This window comes from Sceloporus occidentalis, unplaced genomic scaffold, assembly GCF_023333645.1.
Source record: "Sceloporus occidentalis isolate IW3139 unplaced genomic scaffold, rSceOcc1.0.p SCAF_1, whole genome shotgun sequence".
Taxonomy (NCBI): domain Eukaryota; kingdom Metazoa; phylum Chordata; class Lepidosauria; order Squamata; family Phrynosomatidae; genus Sceloporus; species Sceloporus occidentalis.
The window spans coordinates 51,179,362-51,205,883 of record NW_028316981.1 but is presented as its reverse complement, the minus strand read 5'-3'; the positions used below and the strand labels follow the sequence as shown (position 1 = coordinate 51,205,883).

The following is a 26,522-nucleotide window of genomic DNA, read 5'->3' as shown; positions in this document are numbered from 1 at the left end:
CTAGAAAGAGCTTGGTGTGAATATACTACGTGATTTATTACATTTCCACTGAAGAAGCTCAAAGCGGGGGGAAACATGGTTGCCCATTTTAGCACTACAACCTATCTGTGAAGTAGGCCAGGCTGTAAGATGACTAGCCCGTGTTCATCAAATGGGCTTCATAGGTTAGGGAAAAGGCCTTCTCTAGCCAATTCTGTCCTATGCCCAGTATATCATCCTGTTCAGGACTGGCCCCAAACACTTTACTGCTTGAAGTAAAGGACATGATCACACACTTGATACAAGCAAGAAGTCAACTGGAATGCCCATTAATCTTTATCAATTGGCAACGGGACAATATCTTTCACCACCCTTGAGTACAATGGGATAGTTAAGGGCTGCAGAGCAGACCTCTGCCTGATCCCCATCCCTCAGCATCTGCAACCAAAAATAGCTGCCTTGCTCTGCTCAATGACAGGGCCAATCCTGCATCTTCCTCAATAATACACTTGCAATACCCTATCACCACATACTGTTGGTTTCAAACCAGGGGAATTAGTTTTCTCCAGGTAGTAGCTGGCCTGAAATTCTCTGATGCTACAAATACTAGTAGCCAAAAGACATTTTGTACAAGAGACATTCCTATATGATAAAAATATGAATGGCTATTAAGTGGTAGCTGCATTTGTCTTTTTATGTGGATCTTAAATTGCAGGATGAGAACAGAGGATACTAGGGAGTGGTGTAGAGTATTATCCTTACTCTAGGCCTTGTACTGTTCAACATTTTAATAAATAACATGGCTCTGCAAATGACACAAAATTGGGAGGGATGGTTTTTGTTAAATAGGAAAGTGTCAAGTTTCAAAATTATCTTGACAGGATGAAACACAAAGCCAAAAGTCCATGAGATGAAATTTACCTGAGACCAATGTAAGGAGCTGCATTTAGGCATCACAAAATCAAAATGCAATGGTATTGGATGAGGGGCATTTGGATTAGCAGCAGGGCCTGAGAACAGGATTTAGGTATAGCGCTGGATCACAAGTAGACAGTGTGATACTGTTGGTAGAAATGTGTATTAGAAGCAATATCCAGATTACATTCTGTTTTGCACTGATCTGACTGCGTATAGAGTAGGAAGGGCCATACCAGCCAACCAATTTGGGGAAGACAATTTTTTTTAACACACACAGACACACACACTCAAATGGCCAGTAGTGCCTTCCAAAACTTCTGGATTCTAGAGTCTCAAGACTGTATCTAGTGCTGAACTGTACAGTTTAAGCATGATTTTAACTATTGGGAGCATGTGGAGATGAGGGTGACTAGAGTGGTGGTGGAGATGGAAACCAACCTATGAGAACAGATTGGAAAAGCTAGTTATGATCAACCTAGAGAAGAGAAGGACCAAAACCAATGAGTGGAAAGTGCAGGGAAGCAGACTCCAGCTAATTAAACATTAGGAAACACTATCTAACAGTAATGAGCTGTTGGCTGGAAAGGAATGAAAGCATGTGGCAGCCAGTGGGGGAAGACACTGTGAAACTTTTCATTTTCTGTCCCCACAACAAGCACATTGGCAAACTCAACAATTTCCACCAACTGCTTCAGTGCAATCTGGTGTGAACTGGTTGAATGACACTCCGGGTTCTCATTGTGCAAAAAGGCAATAAATGCCTCTCTTTCAATGACTAAGTACATATACTGGCATAATGGGAGGTTGCCACAACATGCTTACACTTCTGCTATGCCATAGATCACCCTGTCTAAACTTTATACCCCAATGGGGGAAATAATCCAATAGAAAATCTGGACTCTGGAATGTCAATAATATTTGCTAAACAGTGTTTAGTCTGAAACATGGGAGCAAGTGTATACCAAGAGTGCTGGTTCATTGTTTTATTTGTTATTGAGCTAGGAAAAGAAAGAGAAAACTGCTGTTGCTTGACAATAAACATTGCTTTCTGTGTACCTATCTGCCTCTTGCTCTTGTCCAGTTTGCATATCTTTAAATGAGGATTTAAATGAAATAAACCCATAAGTTGCCATCAAGAGCCAACGTGATCTAATGGTTTGAGCATTGGCCTACTACTGGGGAACAGGGTTGGAAACTCTGCTTGGGCATGGAAACCAATAGTGCAACCTTGGGCAAGTTGCATTCCCTCAAGCTCAGCAGAAGGTGAAAGGCAAATCCCCTCTGATCTAAAATGGCCAAGAAAACCTCATGATAAATTTACCTTAAGTCAGAAATTAAGGCACACAACAACAGCAACAACAAACACACTGGTGAACATAAATGCACAGAAAATATTCAACTTTTACACAAGTCTCTATACTCCTGTGACTACTTTTTCAGTGATGAATTTCCTCATAGTTGGCAATATGTGAGTAGTCACCCTATGCAGAAGTGCTGGTATCTGTTCAGGCAGTAGGCTAAACCTGGCAATGAGATCTTTGGGAATAAAATGATATCAGTTCTGCTGCTGATATTTCTGGGTTTGGTTCTGACATGTCTTTGCCATGAATTGGAAACAAATTGAAGGTACACAACAACAACAACAACAACAAAGTTGATATACACTTGTTGTAGATAGTAAAGCAATAGGGCAATAGAGCAATTAGGATTCACAGATCTCAAGGCCTTCTTCTCCAGTCATCAGGTCAAAAGGGAGGAATCTAAAGGAGAGAGTACTGCCCTGAAAAAAGCTTGTGTGTCTGTAAATGTTCTCCATTGTTAGAGACTTATTTGAGTCATATATTCTGAGTAGCTGTGGTTGCAGTTTAATGTATATTCAGGTCTATCCCTTGTAACATCACAAGTGGCTGCCTCCTGTGACATCACCAGGAATGATCCCCTGATCTGAGAATTTGGCCCTAATATCTCATGGCCTGGGATGGAATTAGCATGGCAACCCTAGCCCTACTGCTTTTTGCAAGTCAAAATGAAGGAAAATAGTAAATACCCACCCAGGTCACATTATTAGGCACAAAGCTGGTTTACAGAGATAATTTTTTTAAATGCTTCTGCAGTTTGAAGTCAAGTTTTCCTACATGGCCAAACACTGGGTTTATTCCATAAGGCATTCCTGGCTTACGTAGCATCTACAAAATGTTCAAGCAAATGCCAAGTTCTTCTGCCCTGCTTACTAGATGTTTATCTTTCACTGAAGTTGGGAGGGTATCATGATCTGTTAGCAGTAACAACAGCAGTTGACCAATCCTACTTCCAATAAAAGAACTGTAACACTGTTTACAAATCTGGGTAGGTTTCAGAATCATATGTTGCATAAACCATTTCCTGATGATATGAGACCCATTTTTCATTCTCTCTGTTGTTTCGAGACAGCCTGGCAGATTTCTGTGCTTCTCGTCCTTCTAATAAGATGGCTCCTTTCATAAAACAAGGGAAGGCTGGTTCAAATACTTGTATGGAAACTGATTATGCGCCACACATATGTACCCTCCAACATTTCACAAATGAAAAGCAGAATACATGTGGATAAGCAAGCGTATGGTCAAAATGGAAGACGTTATTAATGAGAAAGAGCACACAAGCTAGGAGAGGCTGCAGCAGTTTGCTGTTCTCTGAGCCTCCTGGGAAGGGCAAGATTCTCTCACTTTCCTCTCCTCTCCCTCCTGCAGAGTTAACAGAGTGTAACATGAAAACTGTGGATTAAATATTATTCTGTAATTACTATAATATAAAAATGGCAAATTTGTGCCCATGTTATAGCCAAACATTTCCCCCTATCTAATTGCCTTTCCCTTCATTTAGTAGTTTGGTGAAGTATTTCTTATGTGACATTGAGCATACAGCCAGTATATCGTGTGCAAGTTTATTTCATTTCATGTGAGTTCTGGCTTGTGTTTACACTTTGCACATGATGAACCCGCCTGCAGAAATGGCTTAAGGGCACAGTGGAACACAGTGGCCAAGGGTGTGTCTAGACATTATGATTGATGTATTTCTGAGATCTCAAGATAACTTTTACTATTCTTTAGGCAGATGCATAAGGTTGTAGCAATTTCTGCTACACAGTAAAAAAAAATCAAACCCAAGAAAGCTGTTATTGTCTCTCTGTCCCACAAAGACAAGGCAACACCACAGCTTGATACTGAACAAACAGTGTTACTTAATGAATAAAACTCTAGCATGGATTCCAGCAATCTAGACAGTTTGGCTGCACTGTCTAACCAGGCATTATTTGTGGTTGTGCATGATTTCCTCTTGGCTCAATCTTTCACTTTATGCGAGCCTTTGGAACACTAGAACGCTGTGTGTGTGTGTGTGTGTGTGTGTGTGTGTGTGTGTGTGTGACAGAGAGAGAGAGAGAGAGAGAGAGACTCTGTATCAGCCCAACAAATTTTGCTTCCTTAAGTCAAATAACAAATGGTTCTCTCTTCACCCCTAGGTAAACATGTAGACTGCCCTCAGCTGCTTTGGTCCCTGAAGCAGCGGATTCTACAAACTTCTCTCCTTAGCTCTCAAAGAACACATGAAGCAATTAACTATCTGATGCTCTTTTATGAATCTGATACTTTATTTATTTATTTATTTATTTATTTATTTATTTATTTATGATCCCATCTTTCTCCTGGTACAGTATCCAAGGTGGCTGTATATCTGATCCCTTTTGATTTTGGGAGCTAAGAAGATTTGGGCATGGTTAATGCTTAGAGAATACTAGGGAACTCCACACAAGGCTAAGAAACAATATGCATGTGGAACTACATTACACTGACTCATATTCCACTCCCTGAATTATTGAAAACCTCTGAGTCTGCCTTCTGTGGCCATTCTCTGCTTCAAGGTTAGCCTGTAGGACCTGGCTAACCCCCAAAACTTGAGGCACAATGATGACATCAGTGCCAAAATCCATGGAGGTCCTCCATGAATCTCAGTGCTTCTGTAACCACTGTGCATCTGGTTGGACAACTGGGTGGGGAGTTACCAGATGATTCTCCTATCTTGCCTGCTCACCTTGAAGCATGGACTGCCCATGTGAAGTGGCTTCAGGACTTTACAGTAAGTCAGGAGAAAGGCTTTGGGCACTGCATGGAGAGGAAAGGGATAACAACTTCCACAGTGTGCCAAAAAGTACATCCACATGCAAAAGGGATCCCTACCTGAATTCCAGCCATTGGTTGCTGCTATTAACAAGTAGTGAGTACAACCAAATGAGACTATTGTAAAACCATCCTGAATCATTTCTAGAATTTTAAGGACGAGTTTCCTTATAATATCATCTTCTATAGGTGGCACTATCAAATATCCCCCAAGCAATTTTCCTGTCTTTTTTTCTATCTCTCTTCCCATCTCCAACCCCAAAAAACTGTTAAGGAGAGGGAAACAGTATAGCTGCACATAGCTGTATTTAAATGGTTAGTTCTAGGAAGCCTTCCTCTGGAAGTATCCCATAGTTATAGATTATTAGCAAATCAGCCAGAGACCCTCCTGATCAGTTTTCAGTTGCCATTGGATAGGCCTATGCAGTTTGGCTCATAATATCCCAAGGAAGTCCCTAAACTGAAAAGGGTTTCCGCTGTTTCCTGTCTGGTAACTCTGCAGCCTTCACAATGACGTCGTCCCAACTTTCACAGTATATCCAACAGCGATTCTTCCATGGCATAAAGAAAAATAGCATTTTGAGCCAGATCTTCTCATGCTCCAACTCTCTTTATCTGTGACAGACAGACAATTTTAGATGGCCTGGTGTAGTTCACCTCGGAGCCTGCCTCACAACATTGGTGTTTATAATAGAAAGTGAGCTTTAGTTATGGCTATGGAGAGATTAGCACCATTCCCTGATGAAATACTGCACCTTAAAAAACAAAACAAAAACCCACCAAGCCAAGAGAATTCCACATCCTGCTCCTGGGCCACACAGTAAGCCAAGCTGAAAGTTCCCAAGAGCAACATGTGCAGCTGTCATTGGGCCACAGGGATTCCCTACCAATCTCTTTTTTACGAAATGGCCTCTTCCTCTGCCAAGGGAGTGTGTATGCAATAAAACATTTTTGTATGGTGATGCTATAAAGATCCCTTTGGGCTCCATGTGACAATGACAAATTGTACTTAATGTGTCTGTCTGCTGAGGCTCTCTTTAACACACCTGCTTGCAGATATATTTGATTTCAGGACCCCCAACCTCTTGCCTCAGTGTAGAGTAACAAGGGCTGCCAGATACCAAATCAGGAACTTGGGTTGCTGGATGTTGCTTAAGAACATTGTGCCTGGGGCAAAAAACTAGGGAAGGGATTGCTTATGATGAAAGCTCATTCATGCTTGGTGTGGCCCCTTGAAGTTGCTGTAGAGGTTGTGGTGAGTGAAAAACACCTCCATTGTGAAGAAGAAGCACATATCTCCACTTGGGGCCACCAAGGATGCATGCCCCAGAGAGACACCCAGCAAGGGGGCACATTAGAGTCCTTAATGTAATGTTCATTATGACTCTTTAAAACTGTATTTGTTATTTATTTTAAATGTATGTTTCATACATTTAAAATAAATAATAAATAATTTGCAGTGGCTAAGGTAAGTTAGACTGCATCTCCATTGCTCAATGCTATGGAATTCTGGGGTTTGTAGTTTTGTGAGATATTTAGCTTTCTAAATAATTCTGGTGCCACAACAAATTACAAATCATAGGCCTAGGACAGATTGCCAAGAAATGGTGGCCTGCCGGCAGCCTAGTTTCCTTCGCAGGGAGGGTGCAGCCCCCCAATTGGTGCACCGTCACTGCGGAAGAAAAAGAACCTGGAAAAACCGGGTTCTTTTTCCAGTGCTGCAATGATGTCACGAGACACCGTGCAGACACTGCACGGTGCTTACATAACAATGGTGGCACCCATGTACACAGGGCACAATCATTGGTATGCTGCCGCACCATGCTAGGGTTAGCCTAGAATTGGCACCGGTACGGCACAAAAGGCCAATGTGTGCCGCAGCATACGTAGGATGGACAGAGAATTGTAGTATCAAACTGCACTATTTCTGCAGTGCAGATGCAGCCGAGTACATATATGGAAACTATATAACAAGTCAAACTAGGTAAATACTGACACATACACATGCCCCAAATGCCTAAAACCCAAAATAAAAATCTAGGGACACTATAAACCAACAGGAATTATAGGAGTAAACACATACAGGCCTAAATTCTGTTGTTAGTCCTAACCAAAGTAAATCCACCAAACCAATGAGATTTGCTTACATGTTGACTCACCATTCCACAAGTGGTTGAATGAGTTTGCTCGGAACTAAGAGGATGCCAAACACAGATTCCAGAGGCATCTTTGTCTGAGTCTCTTGCAGTGAAAACTGTAAGTCCTGTGACATCTTGAAGACAAATAAACTGTATGTCATAAGTTTTCATGGAGGTAGTCCACTTCATCAGATACATGAAATCTTATCCCTAGTTGACAGATTTATATATAGGCAATTGGAGGGAGTAGGATTGTAAACAGAGAGGTCATAGGGAAGTTAAAAGCAGAAAGTACATACAAGAGATAGTTATCTTAACACTGACAGCTCTTTTGTGATGGCATAGTCATCTTTTCACTGATGAGGTGATTTATGCATACATTGTGCTTAATAAAACTTTAATTTTGTTAAACTAAAGCAACTGTTCCCTACACACAGGCAGGTAGTCAGAGAGAGAGAGAGAGAGAGAGAGTCAAAGCCACAAAGACATGTCAGAACCAAAACGAGAAAAATCATCAGCAGAACTGATATCATTTTATTCTCAAATACCTCATCACCAGATTTAGCCTACTGCCTGAACAGATGAATGACACATGAGTAGGGTGGCTACTCACACTTTGCCAACTATGAGGAAATTCATCCCTGAAAGAGTGGTCATGGGAGCATAGAGACCTGCAAAAAAATTCAATATTTTCTGTGCATTTAAGTTTACCTATGTGTTTGCTGGTGTTGTTGTGTGCCTTCACATCATTTCTGACTTATGGGAATCAGAAGATGAACTTATTATGGGATTTTCATGGCCACGTTTCTTCAGAGGGGGTTTGTCTTTGCCATTCTCTGAGGCTGAAAGAGTGTGACTTTCCATGGCTGAGCTGGGATTCAAATCCTGGTATCCCAAAGTGTCAGTTTAACATTCACACCACTACATTGGCTCTTTAAGTTATATGTATATGTTTAGAAATCTTAATAAATAGATCCATTAGCATATCTAATAAAGAAGGTCACCCAGTTACTCACTTGTTTTCATGAAAAAACTTCAGGGATTATTTTCCCAGTTTATAAATCTTATCTTCAAAGTTGTGGTTTGACTGGGGCACCTTTGGAATAGAAGACCATTTTCTGTGAAGCAAAGCATGCATGGTCACCATATGTCAGAGTCTGAACCTCTTTAGTGATGTATTGCATCATGTGTGGACCCTTCTGAAGCTGAACTGAATGAACAGGGAAGAACAACATCAGGACCACTTTTGTAAGTGATTTCTATAAGCATGTTTTCTTTCATAAGTATTTCCTTTTATTGCATGCAAAACTGAGCCCACAGCTCAGTGGAAACTTTCCATTAGATGCCCTAGCCACTAAAAGTTGAGAGATTGAGGCATGCCCCTCCACTAAAAGAAGACTGATACCTAACAGATCTAGCTTTTACACTTTTCCCAAAAAGGGCTAACACCCTGGGAAACTCTTATTTCCTACATTTTGGGGCTACTGTTGCCCAGACTCAATTTTTTGAGCATGCTTCCTCTAATGACCACTTGGCTGCTGGAGTGTCTTTTCTGCCTGCCTAAACAATAGGAGATTGAGAGGCAATGGCCCCAACTAACCCTAATCCATCACATTTAGGTCTTTTCTAGTTTTCTGACCTCCTCTTCCTCCTCTTGATGACTTTACTTTTTATATAAAGTATAAAAAGGGGGCTGAGGTGGCTGACAAAGAGTGAAACATGAAGTCATACCAAATGCATCTGAGGAAGTAGATTGAAGTCTATGAAAGGTTATGCTGCCAATTTCTTTCTTTCAGTCAATCTCAAAGGTGCTACAAGATCTCTCTATATACTGATTCTACATTCGAGAATAATACATTTAATAGTATTAAAACATAAGACAGGAGTGGTCTCTGAGTATCTTCAGCCAATGCATTTATTAAAGCATTCCCACCACCCTCTTTAGAATTATTTTCCTAAGGAATGTTTTGCCCTTCTGCAAAATTTGGTGTTTCTTGTAAACCTGCTGAAATCTTATTTTATTCAAGGGTGGTCGATAGTTCACGAAGAGCGATGAGAGGCTCAGCCTGAAATGGTGGAACCTCCCTCTGCTCTGTCTGCAAGTTGCCATTTTGATTTGCGTGTGGATGGTACCATTTTAGCTAAATGGGTTAGCACTTGGTGAATAAGCTTGGTATCAGCATATGTCACAAGAGATGGCTTGGAAGAAAGACAAAACATTTAGCTTTTCAAAAACATATTCAGTCAGCCCTCCACATTTGCGGCTTTGACTTTTACCATTTTGATTATTTGTTGATTTGATTAACATGTTCTCTCTAAGAACCCCTCCAGAGAATTTCTGTTTGAATTTGACCATAGAGTTGCACTGGACAATCTAGAGATTATTAGAGAAAACACCTCTCTAGGCATGTATAGATCCTTCAGCATGATTCTAGCAACAGCAATAGCATTTACATTTCTATAATGTTTAATAGTGAACTCTCTCAGTGGTTTACAATGTGTAAGCCAATTGCCCCCAACAGGCTGGGTACGTGTTTTACCAACCTACAAAGGGATGGAAGGCTGTGTCAAGCTTGGAGCCCTGGGATCGAACTCACAACCTTGTGGCTGCAGTACCAGCATTTAACCATTTAACCAGGGCTCCTGCAGTGAATTCTATGATTCTGTGGTTACTTTTTGGCAAATGTTGGCCACAGAGTTTCACTGGAGAACCTAGAGATTCCTAGAGAGGTGGTCTCTCAGATATTTGTGGTTTTTCCACTTTCACGGGGGCCCTGTGACCCTAACTCCAATGACTGTAGGGGGCCTACAGTACACACCTTTTAGAAAAAGGCCCCCTTTTTGCATTAAAAATTAAGCAAATAGCCAGACCTCCTTCTTTCAACTGTATCTTTATATCTGCATGTATAAGAACAGAATTATATTCATTTTAAATTTATCCACCACTCTGTGGTTTATGTTTTAATCTTACCAAAGATAATTTAGTCACAGGATACCTCTCTCAGTATCTCTTTCATCTCAGCATGGAAAGTACTCTTACAATGGATTCCTTAGCTAGGAGATTTTTAAAGTGAAGGTGACTGAAATGTATTTTCTAGAAACAATTTTGGATAAAATCCAGTGTGAACTGGCTTCTAATCCATAGTGGACAATTTAGGCAATCAACATTTATAGGCTTCTTTCCTTTCTTGTCATTAAGCCTACTAGGGGCCTTGTTCTTCTGGAGCAACAGGAAATAAGACCTAAGAAAGCTAGACTGACTTAGGGTAACAGTTGAGAAGCTGAAGCAGTGGTAGGCAATAAAGTCATAGTGACCATTTGTGTGGAAGTGGACTGAATTGGAAGTGGCATCCTGGCCCAAGGAAGTTGGTCTGACATCAGTGTAACTGGGGGATTGAAGGAGCTTGCTTCATGTGAAATATCTGGCAGAAGTCTTGCAACTATTCCCAGAAGGAATGAGTCCAAGTTGGACTCAGTGAAGACTCTTAGTCATCATGAGCTCAGTAAGAAGATCAGTCATCATGAAACTGGTGAGGAGGGGAATTTCTCAGTTACCTCATCCTCAAAACACATTCCACACATAGCACTTCATTCGAAGACTGTCTATCCCCATGCTCTAACACCAGTTGGAGGTTGGAGAACAATTTGAAGTGATATTAGGGTAGGTACTGAGTCTTAAAAAGCTCCTACCCAGTGTATGTTGAATAAGATTGGCAAAGAACTAAGACAACAATGTCCATGCAGTGTAGGCCCAGGGACACCTGAATTTGAAGCTGTGTCAGAAGGGATGTGACAACACTTTGGTTGAAGGGACATGATAACACCTTTTTTTGTTTATATTTTCTGTTACTGCATTCTTTCGCTGTTTCCTTGTTTATATTTTCTGTTACTGCATCCTTTATATCTGTATGCACAAGAACAGAATTATATTCATTTTAAATTTATCTATCACTGAGTGGTTTTTGCTTTAATCTTACCAAAGGTTATTTAGTCACATGATACCTATCTCAGTATCTCTTTCATCTCAGCACAGAAGGTACTCTTACAACCTGATTCTTTAGCTAGATGATTTCTAAAATGAAGGTAACTGAAATGTATTTTCTAGAAACAATTGTGGATCACATCTACCTGTGACCATTAAAGTTATGATCTGTACTTTCACTGACCACAGTGTATCCCTTGAGCCTAAGCTCAGTAGGACTTACATTGATTAGGCCCTCCAGATCACTGGACTACTACCAAGGTGTTAATGGACACCAGATGAGTCAGAGCCTCAGAAGCTGTGTGTTGTTGATGGGTCTCAAATCAGCGGGATTTTGAATCAGATAGGTTATGTCAAGGTGGAATCGCTATCCCAGTGAGCCCTGAAAGACTAGGCTTTTTATCTTTATCTTTTATCTTTTTAGACTACTTTTTCTTCTTTGGTGGTGGTGACCTGAAGCTGACATCTTAATCTTTTCCTTATGAATGGATAGTTAATAGGAGGAGATTAAGATGAAGGTGAGCATTTTCTATGAATCTGCTGGACCTGACCTCTGCCATATATGTGCTCCAAGGTACAGTAACTGTTGCTCCTGAACCTGTTGGTACTCATGTGGATGGTACTAAGGAGGTGAGTATGGAAATAAGTACTGATGTTTTATGTGACTGATGATCTCAATACTTTGGAGAAAGATGGGGTTTTACATACAGAGACAAAAAGGCCAGTTCTTTGCTATCTTGTCAGCAATCGGGAAAGAAGCATACAAACCATAATGCAAAGGTCCTGTATCATAACATTCTTGCCAATAACATAAGACTATGTTTGTTGGACCCCTGTTGAAGTTTTACAAACATGTACATTCCCTTATTCATGCAATTGTCCTTTTTCTGGCCATTGCATAACTTTTGTATTCAGTTCACATTCATATTTTTGAAATTTTTCAGCATTTTATTTCTCCTCCCTCTATTTCTGTTAGAACAGTTGGGATTTAGATAGTAAAGGATTTCCTGCATGTTAAATTCTTCTGTTTTTCTTACCTACATCTACTCATTTGCTCTTTTTATCCACTGAAATGAATGGACATAAAATACTTTTTGTATATCCAAGTAACTAGACCATGTGACCTGGGAAAGATCATCATATAAAGACTCCCTTCTTCTCAGTCTCATTACTCTTTCAATTTCCGATTTCTTCCTCTCCTCACCTTCAGATATGCTTTGCTTCTTCATCAACAAGATAGTGAGTTAAAGACTGAAGCTCTACTTTTTTTACCTAATCATTTCATTAGCTAGTTAGGATATAGACTCCCCATGTATAGGTAAATGTAAAAAGCTATTAGTAATCCTTTTCTGAATCTGAAACTGCCTGCCTTGTTTATTTTGAGTCAGTTTCAGTTAAGGAGAAGTAATGAAAGACTGAGGCCTGCTCCTCTGCTGCTCTGCTAAAAGAAGGCTCCTTTTCATCCTGGAGAGAAGTGACCAGTGGGGTCCCACAGGGCTCTGTCCTGGGCCCAGTGTTATTCAACATCTTTATCAATGACTTGGAGGACAAAATTAGGGGCATAATTATCAAATCTGCAGATGACACCAAATTAGGAGGAGTAGCGAATACCCCAGAGGACAGGATCAAGATTCAAAATGACCTGAACAGACTAGAAAACTGGGCCAAAGCTAACAAAATGAATTTCAACACGGAGAAATGTAAGGTACTGCACTTAGGGCAGAAAAATGAAATGGACAGATATAGGATGAGGGACACCTGGCTGAACAAGACTACATGTGAAAGGGATCTAGGAGGCCAAGTAGACTATAAGTTGAACATGAGTCAACAGTGCGATGCGGCAGCTAATAAGGCCAATGCGATTTTAGGCTGCATCAATAGAAGTATAGTGTCTAGATCAAGGGAAGTAATAGTGCCACTCTATTCTGCCTTGGTCAGGCCCCACCTGGAATACTGGGTCCAGTTCTGGGCACCACAATTTAAAAAGGACATTGAGAAACTAGAGCATGTCCAAAGGAGGGCGACTAAACTGGTTAAGGGTCTGGAAACCATGTCCTATGAGGAACGACTCAGAGAGCTGGGGATGTTTAGCCTGGAGAAAAGAAGGTTAAGAGGTGATATGATAGCCCTATTTAAATATTTGAAGGGATGTCATATTGAGGAGGGAGCAAGCTTGTTTTCTGCTGCTCCAGAGAACAGGACCCGCAACAATGGATGCAAGCTGCAGGAAAAGGGATTCCGCCTCAACATTAGGAGGAACTTCCTGACAGTAAGGGCTATTCGACAGTGGAACAAACTCCCCGGAGTGTAGTGGACTCTCCTTCCTTGGAGGTCTTTAAGCAGAGGCTGGATGGCCATCTGTCGGGGATGCTTTGATTTGGATTTCCTGCATGGCAGGGGGTTGGACTGGATGGCCCTTGCGGTCTCTTCCAACTCTACGATTCTATGATTCTATGATTCTATAAGGCTGATTTCTAACAGTTTTAGCTTTTAGACTTTTCCCCCAAACAGCTGATACCTTGGGAAACTCTTAAATTCCAGCATACATAAGTAGAGGTCTGCAAGTGTAACCACTGCATATGTACCCATGCATTCTTGGAAAATGCATAACTACACACAAGTGCCTTTCCTGTACCCTTTGATTCAACGAGCCTGAGGAGGCAACTACTTCAAATTCCTCATTGCACAATGGGGCAAGAAGCAAGTACATTAGAAGATATGCCATCAGATGTATAATGTTTGTATTTGGTGGAAGGATAGTAGTCCAACCACTGCCTAATTACATGTGTGTAACTTTATGCTATGCAAGCATGATGTAGGATCTTGGCTGATGGGTCCTTCAATGTGGTGAAGCAAACATTCGGAGTGCCCATGAAACTAGCTTGCCTCTATGATGGAAATAAGAATAAATAAATATCCTTGCTTTAGCCCATTTCCATTACCTTTGAAGCTAAGAGGGTCACATAAAGCTAATCGAATGCTTCAGATGTCCTTTGATTCTCACATGCCTATCTTCAGGGTATTTGTGTTAACATATACTGTAGATCAGAAAAGAAACTTCTGATGAGAAACAAACAATTTCCGTTATTATTTGAAATGCTGATTACATTCCTTGTTTGAAGAAACTAAATCACAGATGTAAGCAGCACTAAGGTTCCTGTCAATTAGACACCGTATCCATTAAACCTGCTTTCCCCTCTAATAAACAAATCAGTCAGTACCTGGGACAATCTAGAAATGTTGTTATATGGCAGGGACAAGAAGGGGTGCTTTGAACTAGTAGGATGTTCTTTGCTCTAGACTGTTTGATCTGCAATTGTTTATGAAAAAAGGCGGACTCTGAAATTCCCTGGTTGTCTCACTTTCAATCTCTCTCCCGAAGTGAGTACCTTCTTTCTGCAGAAGTAAACTGGTTTTCCCCTTGTTCTCCTTGCTTCTGCTAATCTTGGATCCTTTGCTGGGCAGTGAATCATTTTCACATGACAACTTCCACAATCATCATCATCATCAATAACACATATTTCTCTCAATAATGAAGCTGAAGGCTGCTAACAGCATGTTTAAAATAATATAGATTAAAACTATGACAAAATTCAATAAAAGTGCAAGTATAAAAGTTATTACTATTTATAAAATATTAAACAATAAAAACATTACAATTAATTGAAACACTATGCACAGACATTAAAAACAGTTTTAAAAAGCCTGATGGCATAAAGATGATTTATGTGAAGTCCAAGGCTTTCACAGCTGGCATCCATATTTTTTGTGGGTTTTTCAGGCTATGGGGCGGTGTTCTGGACAAGTTTATTTCTGACATTTCACCAGCATCTGTGGCTAGCATCTTCACAGAAAGGCCACATAGCCTGAAAAACCCACAAAAAACTAAAGATGTTTTAACTTGCTGACAGAAGGCGAACAAGGATGGGCCCATGCTGGTCTCCATAGGGAGGGAGTTCCAAAGTCTGGGAGCAGCCACCAAGAAGGCCCTCTCCCAGATGAGCTTGAGAAGGTGGTGGGACAGAGAGAAGGGCCTCCCCAGATGATTTTAGGGCTCTGAAGGGCTCATAAAGGGAAAAACAATCTTTCAAATTGTCTGGATGTAAGCTCCATTTAAAAAATCACACCTGTTTTTCTTTTAACACCAGGAACTTTCCACTGTCTCTTCTAATAATTATTAGAATACTGGTAGCATAGAGTCAAGTGGATTGAGACTCTCTTGGGTCTAAGCCAAGGGTTTGAATAATTCAAGACAAAACAGATATCCCTGGGGGGAAAGTGTGGGTGTGGGAGATTTATTTGGGTAAAACAGAAGACAGCATAAAACCAGGCATAAAAACATATACACAAAGATAGTAAAAAACATGCCATCTCAGAAGAAGGCAACAATTATAATCATGACAAAATAGTAACCAGGTTAATAGTTCCATGGTAATTCATGCTTGGCAAGTTTGTCTTAGAGTGATCTCCACTCTCTTGCATCCCCCATTTCATGCCATTGCCAAGTAAATAGGGAAAATTACAGAAAAGCTTTACATGTCACTACCTGATTTAGTTTTGTTTTGCCAAATAATAGTGGGGAGGTTATTCCACATAGTCATCAGGACAAGTATGCAAGATGCTGAGAAAGTTTGTAAAATTCCATTGCTGTACTTTGCTTTTCTCCCCGCCTCTTGTAATTTGGCAGAATCATCCAGCGTTCATCTAAATCACGGTCGGATCAGTTTTCATTACCCAAGGGCATGATCCAGCCTAAATTATACATTTTAAATTCTTTGATTTTGATGAAAGTTAAGCATATCCTTATTTTCTTGACTGTAATCAAGGTGATTTGTAATCCAAATTTATTTTTTTTACTTTGGCTTGATTATGTAGTAAAACATTTTCATTCCCATGGACATTATACATATGTGGCAGTTTCTTTGAGTGAAAGTTCTGGAGGTTGCTCTCAGTCTTGTTTGCCCACAGCTCCCCCAAAAATATGAGAACCAAATGTTGTTAAACTACATCTCTCATCATCCCTTGCATTAACCATGCTGGCTGAAGCAGATGGGAATTAGAGTCAAAGAACATCTTGAGGGCCACAGATTTTGCAGCTTGGCTCCAGGAATTGATGTGGTTATGAGATACATGTTAGGTGAATTTTAAAAGTTCCTAGGTCTGAGATACAAGGGAATAAACAAAGCCATTAAAATCCATTTCTGAAATATAATTGGCTTTCTACTTGGACAAGGGGTAAGAGATAGGAACAGAAGCTAAAATCAACAGATTAGACTTTGCCAGGTAGATAATAATGGCGTGTGGTCTCCTATAATCAACAAGAGGCATACATATGAGGAAGATGAAAAGGTTCACAAGGGGTTACTTATAGAATGTAACTTTTGATATTGTTCTCCCAAACCACATTTGTTTCTGTCATTCTGTATGACTGTGTCTTTAAGTCATCTGATCATGAATCATAGTCAAAAAGGATAAGAGGAACATTATGTTCCTGCTTTTTTGTCAGGAAATGTTTATACCTTAACTATGAAAATAAAATATAGAACTGCATGGTAAGATTGATCACTGGCTGAATGTGTAATTGTATTTTTTAGGATGGCAAGTGATGGAATGAAGGTTCCATGTCAGGGATCCCTGGCTTAGTGAAGCCTCAGAAAACTGGCTTCTCATAGACTACTCATAAACCTAACATTTATGACATCATAATGAATAGCTGTATGTATCTTCATGTTGCATGTTGACTTATGTTGACCCAATGAAGGAAGAAGTAGTTAGCCTTTGTTTACCTTTGAACTTAGCCAATAGCACCTGGTATTCCCTAGAGGTTTCCATTCAGAGCACTAAACAGGCCTGACCTTGCTTATCTGAGATCAGATAGGATCAGGGGGATTTTCACACTACACAACTATGATTACACTTCAGTTGCCATGGCAACATCCTATGGAATCTTGGGATTTGTAGTTTGTAGTCTGGCTGAGATTCTAAATGCCACTTCCTTAACTGCAAAACCCAGGATTCCATAAGATGCAACCATGGCAGTTAAAGTGTGATGATGGCACTATAACTGTGTAGTGTGAAAAGCCCCGTGGTGTCTTCTCTTCTGTTCTCTTTTCTTTACTGAAAATGAATGATTTTGACAAGCTGTAATGTTTAGACAAGTGTGAGCACATTGGTAAAAGGTCTGGAAACCAAACCCTGTGATGAATGGCCTAGGGAGCTGGGTATATTTACCTTGCAGAAGAGAACACTGAGAGGTGATATGGCAGCCATCTGAAAGGATATCATGTACAAGATGGAGAAAGCTTGTTTTCTGCTGTTCCAGAGACTAAGGTTTAATTTGCACTGCAGAAATAATGCAGTTTGACACTGCTTTAACTGTCATGGCTCAGTACTATGGAATACTGGGATTTATAGTTTGCTGTGGCACCAGAGATCCCTGACAGCGAAGGCTAAACAACTCAGAAAGCTACAGATCCCAGAATTTCATAGCATTGAGCCATGGCAGTTAAAGAGGTGTCAAACTGCATTATTTCTGCAGTGCAGATTAGACCTTGATTGTGAACCAATGGGTTCAAATTAGAAGAAGAAAAATTCCATCTAAAATTAGGAAGAACCTCCTGGCAATAAGAGCTATCTAACACTGGAGTGCCTTGGAGAGCAGTGAACTCTCCTTCTCTGGAGGTCTTTAAGCAGAGATTGAATGGCTATTTTTCAGGAGTGCATCAGTTGTATATTCCTAAATGAACGGGGCTGGATTAGATAGCCCCTGTGGTTCCTTAGAACGCCAAGATTATCTGATCCTGTGTTTTTTTGTGAAAGCAAAATGCTTCATCTGAAGATTCATGGGGAGGAAACAGCAAACAGACAGAGAACTGGGATGTTGATTAAAAGAAAATATTTCCATGCAGTTTTGTTTTTGAATTCAGTAAATATTGCATTAAATTCTTTGCAACCACTTTCCTTAATTATAGACTGGGAGCCCAGTTTCCTTCTTCAAGACCATGAAAACCTTTGTGATACACCTTCATACATCCTGCAGGAGACCACTGTACAGTAGATAATCTGCAGAAGAATAACTATTAAATGGCTAACTTATCCCACACTGGATATGTGTCACTGGTGCCAAAAATTCAGGAGAGAGTAAGGACTCTGCTGAAGAACCAACTACTCCATTGCTTAACAGATCTCCCAAACACGTTAGCTAATCTGAATTTTGTATGTTTTATGTGGGAGAGTGGGTGGGGATCTTACAGGATCATTTTCAGTGAAATCACCATACATGCTGAGACAAGTTCTTTAGGGAAGAGTTATGGTTGTTGGCATGAGTCATGGATCTATGTGACTCCACACATGGACCTGACACTGTGCACACTGACCTGGAAAGATGTAGCTTGGCAATTCAAAGCAAGGAGAAGCCATCATTAGATAAATACCTTTTGGGGGCCCTAGATTTTGGCCTTTTTGTTCCCCTGTTTTGTAGCAAATGAGTGAGTTTTGTCTTCCTCCACATGCATGTAGAGCCCATTGGACTGCAGAAATCTCTCAATTTTCTGGCTCTGACTGATGAAATAAGAGGTTAATCTGGGCTACAAACTCAAGCATTATCTCTCTTATCTTGCCATTCCATTAGTACAGGCATCTTGATTTTTAAAAGGCCAAGCGGTTATAGCGTGGTGTAGTGGTCTGAGTGCTGGATTACAACTCTGGAGACCAAGTTTTGATTCCCTGCTCAGCTATGAAACTCAGTGGGTGACCTTCGGTGAGTCCCAAACTCTCAGCCTCAGCAATGTCAAACTTTCTCTGAAGCAATCTTGCCAAGAAAACTCCATGATAGATAGGTTCATCTTACGGTCGCCATTCGTTGGAAATGACTTGAAGGTACACAACAACAAGACGGTATGAAGGAAAGGAGGACAACACTTTTCCCCTTCCGCATCCTGTTTTCTTCTTCAGAGCCCAAGGTGGCTTACGTATGGTTCTAAGGTGCCCCCCCCAACCAGGCAATTTACAGGACCAAACCTGCTTAGCCTAAATTATAAGAGTCTGTGCTGGGAAGTGATGAGTGCATCAGTGGCAAGCACAGTCTTGTGACTCACCCTGGATTTCTTGCGCTGCACGCAAGTGCTAAGAATGGAATGTGCCAACACTGATCCTTTTGTGACAGTAGCACACAACATGCTGTTACACCACTACCAGGTGTCAGTTTTTTGTTACACACACACACACACACACACACACACACGCGTATATAATTTATTCTTCCCAGCTACAAAATGTATAGCTTTCAGTCCTACGAGGTACCTACATGCAGGCAAGCATCAATGTACAAAATAATAAGTACTTGCACAGCACCTCTGAATATCCACCAAGCATTCCTTTGGGAATGAAAAATGGATTCTGTTTAAAATGATGCAAGTATAGGACATGATGCCTCTGAGATGTGCAGAATTGCCTTTCTGGTGGGAAGCAGTTAAAACAACAGCAACACCCTGACATGCACAAAATGCATCATTTAAAGAATAAGGCTATAACAGCTAACCTCCAGTGTCACCTTCCTTTCCATGTTGACTTTCAATTGTTCTTTTCTGGCACTGAGTTACAAAAGAAGAAATTCTACCTAGGTTATTGACTCGGCTAGATTGGCTAGCAATGGTATACACACAAACACATGTATCCATAAGAATAATTATGCCATCACCACCCTCGAATTATGGCATACGGAGTAGGAAACGATTATATAAATTGCATTCATTTTATATTTGTAGTTGCCTGGAAGAGCTGCCCTTTTGAATGATGCCTTAGTTTCCATAGCAACCAATGTTCTTGAAGAGAGAAGATGGAGGGGGAGGGCTAGGAAAGCGCCGAGATGCGAGGAAGGGGACATATATGTGGCCAAAAAGGAAAAGAAAAAAAGACACATAGCACCTTATGTTGTCACATTCAAATTGTGACAACATAATTTGATCCTGTGAACATTGTACTGCAAATGCCTGTGTTTCCCTTAACCCCCCTGGATCTCAAGGATGAGGCTATTTTGTTTCCAAATTCAGCTAATAATGATCTAGGAGGTGTTACACAAAATCTGGGAGAAAGAAAAGAATATATATTAAAATGTGAATGCACTCCTCATTTTTGAATTCTAGTCTTCTTTCAAAGAGCTCAACCAAGCATATATGGGGAAAGTTCATTCCTCTCCCTGCTTTCCCCCATTTTCTAGCTTCAGACTCCTTCCCAAAGGAGATTTTTTTGCAGCAGTGTAGTGGGTTAGACAGGGAGTGAATGAGGCTGCTTTGTCTAAATTATCCAATAGATTTTGCGCCTTACTCAGAACTTGAATTTAGATCCTTCCTATTCCTCTCCTCAATTTATGGGAAATTGAGGTTGTTTTCTGAAGAGAGTTTGGAAGGCACAGTTGACAAAAATGGTTAATTCCTTTCCCAAATGAGCTGTAATTGGGTTACATTATGATTATAGCAAGGAATATCTGCACTCTGTTTGTAGTATTGTCACTGCTAGGTAAGTTTATAATTAGAGGGTGTGAGTAAATAAACCATGTCATAATCCACAGATCAGTCAATTTTAATTTACCTGTCCAACTGAGGAATTGGCAAATTGTTCAATGCCCAGAGAATGCTGGTTATTGGCTTATTGGTTACTGAATGTTGGTCATCTGATGATGATGATGATGATGATGATGATGATGATGATGAGTAGTAAAATGGTGTCCCTTATATAAAATGGCAAACTCATGGTTTGCTTCTTGGAATTTATATATTTTAAAAATATTTTTAATTCGTGAATGCTTGAATCCATGGATAACAAATCTGAGGATACAGAGGGCTGATTATACCGAACACCTGATCAAAACAGACATCAATTTAAAAGGACAAATATGACACATACATATTAAAACAACTCACACTGAAAATGCAACATTTAAAATTAACAATTTAAAAATCACCTGGATAGGCCTAACGGAAGAGACTTCTAAAATGAGTAAACAAATAAACAGGTTTGCCTGATTAAAATGCTACAGTCCCTCTTATGAATGGGTAAACCAGAAAGGTCACAAAGGCACACATGGAAAGATGCCCAAGAGGAAGGGGACCTCTGACACATTGAGAGTGCTAGCCAATGACTGACATGAAAAGAAAGTCATATTTCAGATTGATTTATAATGAACAAGAATGAAAGAGATTTTAGCTGAATAATAAAAGTCATTTAGCAATGTTTGTTGTTGTTGTTGTGGTGGTGGTGGTGGTGTGCCTTCAAGTTATTTCTGAGTTATGCTGACCCTAAAGTGAACTTATCACAGGGTTTTCTGAGACTGAGAGAGTGTGATTCACCCAATGTCACCTAGTTGGTTTCCATGGCTGAGTGAGAAACTGAACCCTGATCTCCAGAGTCGTAGTCCAATGCTCAATCCACTATACCACATTGTCTCTCAGCTGTTTTATCAATTACTTTAAAGTGTAGTAGGTTTTCCTTCAGTAGTGGTCTTCAAGTGGAAGCTTCATAGACAGAGCTTGGGTGATCTTTAGATTTCCTGTACTGAACGTTGGGGGGCAGGTGTAGACTTCCACAATATGGTCTACAGGGAGCCTTTCCAACTTCATGAGTCCATGAAGAAGGCACAGTTGAATGCTGTTAGTGAAGAACCATAGGTAATGAGTTAACATAAGGAAGTTCATGGGAGGAACATTTCCCGTTGTCTCTTCCCTTAACAATCCCAGTTTCTCAATTCAGAAAGTTGCCTCCAACTTCCTGGGAGGCTTTCAGGGACCCAAATGGCTACAAGAGGAGGAGGGGAGAGGATGGCAATTAAAGTGGTGTCAAACTGCATTAATTCTACAGTGTAGCAGCAGCCACAGAGTTCAAGGTGACTTACTTGAAGTAAGTGTGTATAGGACTGCTTCTTATTTTAGAAGCCAACCCTCTTTTTCTGGTTCATGCCATCTTCTGCCTTATGGAAAGTGAACAGATTCAGTACATAGGCATTCTGATAACAAACAGGACTAAGGAAAGAAAGTAAAGGTTTGTTGTAAGAGCACTAGAAAGGAAAGGAAAACTCTCTAAGGGGGCCAAATTAACTCTGGACTAAGCTAGTTTCAGTTTTGGGAGAAGTGGAAGACTAAGCAGGTGAGAAAAGAAGAGGAGGAAGGATGCCTCAGATGATCAGTTTACTCCTCAGATTCTTTAAAATAGGTGGATAAGAGATTAGGAGACTTTGGGTCACTGAAAACTACTTAACCCTATCACTTAACCCTCCCAAAGATGGCTTTAATGTTCTAAGTGGTGAGCATTTTTGCATTTCTAGCACTGGCCATGTAAGCCTTCAATACAGTGGAGTGTTTGGGCAGGATCCAGCATTGTACTTCCATTGATGGAACTACTTCTGATTGCAGAACTGGAAGGTGGTTGATTCACCCCTTTTCTCTGCACCCCTCTCCATGCCCATAGTTAGTCCTGCTTTATAGGGAAAGGAGACCTTCTGGCATAGGGTTCTGAAGAACCACAGAGGACTGCAAGAGGAAAGGAAAATACATTCAGTCATACTAACAAACATATGTTAGTGTGATGTTGGATATAGGACCTTCATTTGCTGCTGTGCACATTTACTTATCAACATTGCACAAAAGTGTCATTCTCTACGTGTGTTTGTTTGGTTCAGGATGAGTCATGTTCTAGCCTGAGTAGAGAAACTAATACCTCTATGAGATATTCAAACACATGACTAGGAAGCTGGAAACCCCCCACAGTGTGACTATTTGAGCTAGAAGCTGAAAACAAACTTTCCTAATAGAAACAGTTGAGCTCATTAGGTGGTTATCTCCAGAAGAAGTACTCCCTAGGGCTCCAGTAAATCAATGTTTAATGAATTCTTGCTGGAATGATAGATGCCTATTACATGCCTGGATATTTTGCAATGTGAATTATCTGCAATGTGGTGACATTATTTTTAGGTAGGGCCATGGGATTTGAATTTATACAGCACACGGTCTGTGATGGATGCTAGATGGAACACAGAGCCTGGCTTCAGTGACAAAGCTTGGACACACTTGAAAAGAGAGAATTGAATGTGCTACAAATTTGATTATGGGGGAACTCTGGCACATAAATATTGAGCTGAGGCCAAAATGAAAAATGTTAACATAGCAACATGTATGTTCTATGAGAAAATATTGCACAAAAGTTTTTCTATGTGTCTGGAGTTGTATGTGTCTGCTTTCTTCATATACTAGCCAAGGCCAAGGTCTTATGCAATGATGAGTTTCTGGTTGCCATTGTAGTAACTGTTTCAGGTGATGTTTTGGTGTCCATTTCTGGTCAGGGAACAGATCTGTACCCACCTCCAGCCAGCCTTTAAGCTGTTCTATTGCACTGTTGGAAATTGGGGGTTCTGATTTAACATGGGGCTATTGGATACCTCCTCACAAAAGTGTGTAAAAAATACAAGTGCGGGCACAATATCAAATGCTCCATCCCAAAGTGTCATCTGATTATGGAGCATATGGCACTGCTTTTGCAAACCAAAGAGAGGCAAACAGGTAGAAGGGCTGTACAGCAGGCCCTTAGTACCCACTGGGGTTAGGTTCCAGGGCCCCCTCATGGATACCAAAATCCATGGATGCTCAAGTCTCATTATATACAATGGCATAGTAAAATGTTGTCCCTTATATAAAAGGCAAAATTGTTTTTGGTATTAATTTTTCCCCCCAAGCCTTGGATGGCTGAATTCATGGATGCAGAATCTGGGGATATGGAGGTAATAGCTACAACATAGGATATTCCTATATTCACACAACTTGTATAATAATAAATAATTCCTCCTTATGCTGACTTGGTATTAGTGCCCTTGTAAAAATTGATGTTGGTATTCTTGTAAAAATTATTTAAACATTTCCATTCATACAAAAGTACAAGTACACCCCACCACAAATTAAATAAATCATGCCAAACAACATTTATAATCTTATAGATGTATACCAGTATTGTTTATGTATATATTTACATAGAAAGTCTTATTATCAATTTGTAATCAGTGGGTCCTTTTTTAAAAACCAGCAACACTGTGCCCAAATTCTGGTATAGTCCAATGATTTTAATCAAACTTGGAAGGGTGAGATAGGAACATCTTCTGAAGTTTACACTGGAATTATCATTTTTTGGTAGAATCCTAAAAAATATGATGTACGAAGTTTGTTTATTGGATTTATACCCCATTTTTCTTCTAGGATGGGATCCTGGGTGGCTCCTAGTCCTTGTAGATCATAGAGTCATAGGGCTTTATCCTTACAGGCTGCTAAAACCGCTCAATTGCATTGGTGTATGGAACACAAACATACTGGTTTTTGCGATAGCCATTTCCACATAGCTCTTCAAAAGTGCCATGGTGCTGCTATAGTCCTGGGTCCTGTCCTCTGTATGCCAGTCTTCATAACCCTGCCATATGCCTTTCCCAGCATTCTGTTTGGTCTGCCCCCCCCCCCCCCCCCGATTAAGTAAAAGAAAAGAAATTGAAAAAAATAAAAGAAAAACAACTTGGGAATAGTGAGGAGGGGGGGCCAGAATCATACCCACCCACACCATGTGACTGCCTACATATCAGAAGTGCAGCAGGAAAAACTTATCACAGGTGTATCAACACCATAAAAGCAACGGGATTGGGAAGTATCAATGAGTGCTCCAGGAACAAATTGAAGATGAAGCAGCTACATGACAGACACAGAATCTTGTGATAAGGTACTTTCACAGACAGTACAATCCTGCTGTAAATTTGCTTTGGCAGCCTTATGTGATAAAATTCATAGACTCAGACAGTTCAAAGGGATTGCAAGGGCTATTCAGTCCAACCCCTTACCATACAAGTAATCCCTGCCATGCAGGGATATTCTTGAAAAAGAGTTGGCTACCCAACTTCTGTCTGAAGACCTCCAGAAAAGCAGAGTCTACCATCCTCTGAGGCTATCAACTCCACTCTCAAACAGTTCTTACAGACCTAATATTTAAGTAGAATCTCTTTTCTTGTAATTTGAACCCACTGCTTCATGTTCCAGTCTCTGGAACCAAAGGGAAAAAATCCCATTCCTTTTTCTACATGGTATCTCTTTAGGAATTTTAAAATGGCTATCATACCACCCTCTCCTCTTGTCTTTTTCCAGCTAAGCATACCCAACTCCCTGAGTCTTTCCTCTTATGGCTTGGTTTCCTGACTTTTTATCATCTTGGTCCTCTGGACACCTTTCAATTTGTCAGTATCCTTCTGAACTTTGGTCAGACCTGCCAGGGGAGGTCTGACCAAAGTGGAATAGAGTGGTAATATTACTTCCATCAGTCTGGACACTATACCACTGTTGATGCAGCCTAGAATCTCACTGACCTTTTTGGCCATTGCAACATGGAGGAGGCAGGGCTCTATGGAAAGGCACATGCACAGAGTCTTCAGTTTGACATCTGGCATCTCTAATGTTGAAAAGTTTAAGTGGTGGTTGATATAAAATACCTGAGAACCTGAAGATCCACTATCAGTTGGAACAGACACAGTTCCAGACCAGATGGACAAATAGTCTGGATTGATAGAAGTGGCTATCCTATATACTGAGGCTTGACATAAGCAAGTGGCATCATCATAAGCCAGCTACCAGGGTCCATCTGCCCTGAGACTATTTTTAAAAAACATTTTGTTGGCAGTTGGCACTTTGATCAGCTCCATGAATCAAGCAGTGTAATTTTAAAATCTCACTAAAACCCAGAGTGATCTATATTAAAAGAACTGTGGGAAATTAATTGTCATGCCATGTCTCTTGTTGCTTCTGTCATGACTCACCATGATAGGAAAAAAGTGTGAAAAAAGATCCCAGAGGATGTCTTGCTGGAAGCTGGCTTTGTATCTACTTCTTCCTTAATGTCTGACTTCTAGCACAAGGATGAGGGTTGGAGGTCTCCAGATGTTGATGACCTGATATTCCACATCATGGATGCTTCATCGGTGTCTAAAACTTAACATGGCTAAGATAGAACTACTCATCTTTCTTCCAAAACCTAATTTATAATATACATTTTATATTAATAATGTTCCCATTCATCCTGTGAACGAAGCACATAGCCTTGGCTTTATTTTTGCTTCTTTGTCCTTCAGCCCTCAGATACAGACTGTAGCCATATAATATTGTTAAAATTAGACTTTTTCTATCAGATTCTTCTGCTCATGCCCTAGTTTTCTCCCACCTTGACTACTGCAATCTTCTTTTGATGGGGCTCCCATTGTCCCAACTTAGTCCTCTGATTTCCTTTCAGCATTCTGCTGCTAAGCTTATCTTTTTAGCTTGTCACTTGGTTCATTTCACCCCACTT

At 40.4% G+C, this 26,522-nt stretch overlaps 1 long non-coding RNA gene across 2 annotated transcripts in view; it reads right to left on the bottom strand.

Annotated features, from left to right (window-relative positions):
- Positions 1-14,126: 14,126 nt before the first annotated feature.
- LOC149321394 (uncharacterized) overlaps positions 14,127-26,522 on the bottom strand; it is a 57,259-nt gene continuing 44,863 nt past the window's right edge. For both annotated transcript variants that reach the window (XR_016277906.1, XR_016277904.1), the window contains exon 3: positions 14,127-14,206. This is a non-coding gene — a long non-coding RNA (uncharacterized LOC149321394). The remainder of the gene's footprint in view (positions 14,207-26,522) is intronic.